Below are 4,160 nucleotides of genomic sequence, written 5' to 3'. Positions count from 1 at the left end.
GTGAGGAGGACTTTGTAGGGGCGACAGGGGCTGTTTCTGACATTGTCTTTTCAGGTGCCGAGGTGATCCCTCTGGTTTCATTTCTTTGTGGAGACTTGGTGGCGATTGAACCAGCTGAGTAACTTGCTGGACCAATTCAGACAGCGCTGTAGGTCACCCAGGCAGCTGTGGGTCTGGAGCCACATGTAGGTCAGACCAAATGGGGATGGTAGATTTCCTTCCCTGAGTGGCATATAGTGAGCTGAAAATGTGTTGCTTGAAGAGCGCAGCAGGTCAGGCAGCATCCAGGGAACAGGAGAATCGACGTTTCGGGCATAAGCCCTTCTTCAGGATTTCATGCCCGAAACATCGATTCTCCTGTTCCCTGGATGCTGCCTGACCTGCTGCGCTCTTCCAGCAACACATTTTCAGCTCTGATCTCCAGCATCTGCAGACCTCACTTTCTCCTGGCATATAGTGAACCAGGCAGATTTTTCAACAATCAACAACGATTTCACAGTCATCAATCGATTCTTATTTCCAGATTTTTTAAAAACTGAATTCAAATTCCACCATGTGCCCCCCAGGTCCAATTTGTAGAATCACCAGTTAAACAGTCCACAGATCATGCTAGGGCTGCCCCATAGAGCAGGAGACAGCTAGGAACCAGTGCCCAAATCAGAACAGTAACCTACAGCACCCCAGGTGGGACTTGAACCCACAATCCCTGGCTCCGGTGTGCCCCCCAGGTCCAATTTGTAGAATCACCAGTTAAACAGCCCACAGATCATGCTAGGGCTGCCCCATAGAGCAGGAGACAGCCATGAACCAGTGCCCAAATCAGAGCAGTAACTAACAGCACCCCAGGTGGGACTTGAACCCACAATCCCTGGCTCCGGAGGCCAATGCCTTATCCATTAGGCCACTGGGGCTGTTTCATATACAGCATGCAGGGAAACAGGAAAAGTGGTTATTTTGTCCAAGAAAGCTTCATTTCAATTCGAGCAGCAATGGAGAGATTTTTAAATCATTGCAAACATTTTGAAGTTTCAGACCTATCACAGCCGTATTACAACCCAAGCAATTCTAAAGTAATAGATTGAATGTAACGGTCACTGGATGAGGGGTGAGGACAATACAATCATAGAACTTTACAGGACAGAGGGAGGCCATTTGAACCATCCTGTCTGTTTGACTCCTGAAAGACCTACCCAGCGGGTCCGAATCTCCTCGCCTTATCTCTGCATCCCTCTAAATCCATCCCTTTGAAATATATATATCCACAAAAATTTCCAGCTCGGCGAACAGAACCACAACAACGAGCACCCGAGCTACAAATCTTCACCCAAACTTTGAAGCTGGAGATTAGAGTTAAGATTAGAGTGGTGCTAGAAAGCACAGCAGTTCAGGCAGCATCCGAGGAGCAGGAAAATTGACGTTTAGGGAAAAAGCCCTTCATCAGGTCGACTTTTCTGATCAATTATGTCATCTTCCATGGGGCGCTAATTGTTCAGGTTAGATTTGTCTTGCCCTTTATGTCCAGGACATACCTGGGCAACAGTGATGGTGATGTCTGGGTCATTGTCTGGACAGTATGATTCCGTGAGTGACTGTGCCAGGCTGTTGCTTGGCTAGTCAGTGAGACAGCTATCCCAATGTTGGCACTAATCCCTCCGGATGTTCGTGAGGAGGACTTTGCAGGGTCGACAGAGGCTGGTTCTGCTGTTGTGATCCCTCTGGTTTCATTTCTTTGTGGAGACTTGGTGGCGATTGAACCAGCTGAACCAATTCAGACAGTGCTATAGGTCACCCAGGCAGCTGTGGGTCTGGAGCCACATGTAGGTCAGACCAACTGGGGATGGTAGATTTCCTTCCCTTCGTGGCATATAGTGAATCAGGCTAAATCTTTCAACAATCAACAACGACTTCGCAATCATCAGTTGATTCTTATTTCCGGATTTATTAAAATCAGAATTCAAATTCCACCATGTGCCCCCCAGGTCCAATTTGTAGAATCACCAGTTAAACAGTCCACAGATCATGCTAGGGCTGCCCCATAGAGCAGGAGACAGCTAGGAACCAGTGCCCAAATCAGAGCAGTAACCAACAGTACCCCAGGTGGGACTTGAACCCACAATCCCTGGCTCCAGAGGCCAATGCCTTATCCATTAGGCCACTGGGGCTGTGTTGGGGCATGAGTACAGCGAAACAAGAAATTTGATATTTTGTCCAAAGAAAGCTTCATTTCAATTAAAGCAGCAATGGAGAGACTTTTAAATCATTGCATTGCAAACATTTGAAGTTTCAGACCTATCACAGCTGTAATACAACCCAGGCAATTCTGAAGTAATAGATTGAAAGTAACGGTCACTGGATGAGGGGTGAGGACAATAGAATCATAAAACTTTACAAGACAGAGGGAGGCCATTTGAACCGTCCTGTCTGTTCTGACTCCTGAATGACCTACTCAGCGAGTCGGAATCTCCTCGCCTTATCTCTGCTGCCCTCTAAATCCATCCCTTTCAAATATATATATCCAGGTCTCTTTGAAACCTCCAATAGAATCTGCCTCTACCAGGCAGCACAGTCCAAAGGGCGGAAGTGAGGACTGCAGGTGTTGGAGATTAGAGTCAAGATTAGAGTGATGCTGGAAAAGCACAGCAGGTCAGGCAGCATCTGAGGAGCGTGAAAATTGACGTTTCGGGCAGAAGCCCTTCATCAGGTTGATTTGTCTGGTCAATTATGTCATCTTCCGTGGGGCGCTAATTGTTCGGGTTAGATTTGTCTTGCCCTTTATGTCCAGGACATACCTGAGCAACAGTGATGGTGGTGTCTGGGTCACTGTCTGGACAGTATGATTCCGTGAGTGACTGTGTCAGGCTGTTGCTTGGTTAGTCAGTGAGACAGCTCTCCCAATGTTGGCACTAGCCCCTCCAGATGTTAGATGTTAGTGAGGAGGACTTTGCAGGGTCGACAGGGGCTGGTTCTGACATTGTCTTTTCAGGTGCCGAGGTGATCCCTCTGGTTTCATTTCTTTGTGGAGACTTGGTGGTGATTGAACCAGCTGAGTAACTTGCTGGGCCAATTCAGATAGTGCTGTAGGTCACCCAGGCAGCTGTGGGTCTGGAGCCACATGTAGGTCAGATCAACTGGGGATAGTAGATTTCCTTCCCTTGGTGGCATATAGTGAACCAGGCAGATTATTCAACAATCAACAACGATTTCGCAGTCATCAGTTGATCCTTATTTCCAGATTTTTTAAAAACTGAATTCAAATTCCACCATGTTCCCTGTCAGGATTGGAACCCAGGTCCAATTCTGTTGAGTTTCTGGATAAATAGGCAACAGATTATGCTATGGTCTCCCCTTAAAGAGGGAGACAGCCGTGCGCAGGTGCTCAATGCCGAACAGTAACCTACAGCGTTGCAAACATTTCAAAGTTTCAGACCTATCACGGCAATATTACAACCCAAGCGATTCTAAAGTAATAGATTGAAAATACGGGTCACTCGATGAGGGATGCAGACAATAGAATCATAGAACTTTACAGGACAGAACCACCATGGCCACAGAGGCCATTTGAACCGTCCTGTCTGTTTGACTCCTGAATGACCTACCCAGCGAGTCCGAATCTCCTCGCCCTATCTCTGCATCCCCAACTATCCATCCCTTTCAAATATATATCCAGCTCCCTTTTGAGACCTCCAATGGAATCTGTCTCTACTAGGCAGCACAGTCCAAAGGGCGGAAGTGTAGACTGCAGATGCTGGAGAATAGATGGTTTCTGTTCGCCGAGCTGGAAATTTTCGTTGCAAACGTTTCGTCCCCTGTCTAGGTGACATCCTCAGTGTTTGGGAGCCTCCTGTGAAGCGCTTCTGTAGTGTTTCCTTCGGCATTTATAGTGGCCTGTCCCTGCCGCTTCCGGTTTTCAGTTTCAGCTGTCCGCTGTAGTGGCCAGTATATTGGGTCCAGGTCGATGTGTTTGTTGATGGAGCTTGTGGATGAGTGCCATGCTTCTAGGAATTCCCTGGCTGTTCTTTGTTTGGCTTGCCCTATAATGGTAATGTTGTCCCAGTCGAATTCATGTTGCTCATCGTCTGCGTGTGTGGCTACTAAGGATAGCTGGTCGTCTCGTTTCGTGGCTAGATGATGTTCATGGATGCGGATCGTTAGCTGTCTTC

General features: G+C 47.5%; 2 non-coding genes across 2 annotated transcripts; both read right to left on the bottom strand.

Moving 5' to 3' along the window:
• Positions 1 to 838: 838 nt before the first annotated feature.
• Positions 839 to 911, bottom strand: trnar-ccg. Its single transcript has one exon. It is a non-coding gene; the product is annotated as a tRNA-Arg (tRNA).
• A 1,178-nt stretch (positions 912 to 2,089) lies between these two features.
• Positions 2,090 to 2,162, bottom strand: trnaq-cug. Its single transcript has one exon. It is a non-coding gene; the product is annotated as a tRNA-Gln (tRNA).
• Positions 2,163 to 4,160: the final 1,998 nt, after the last annotated feature.

Source organism: Chiloscyllium plagiosum, unplaced genomic scaffold, assembly GCF_004010195.1.
Source record: "Chiloscyllium plagiosum isolate BGI_BamShark_2017 unplaced genomic scaffold, ASM401019v2 scaf_42070, whole genome shotgun sequence".
Lineage (NCBI taxonomy): Eukaryota > Metazoa > Chordata > Chondrichthyes > Orectolobiformes > Hemiscylliidae > Chiloscyllium > Chiloscyllium plagiosum.
The sequence above is the reverse complement of the archived record's forward strand: the minus strand, read 5'-3'. Positions and strand labels throughout refer to the sequence as shown.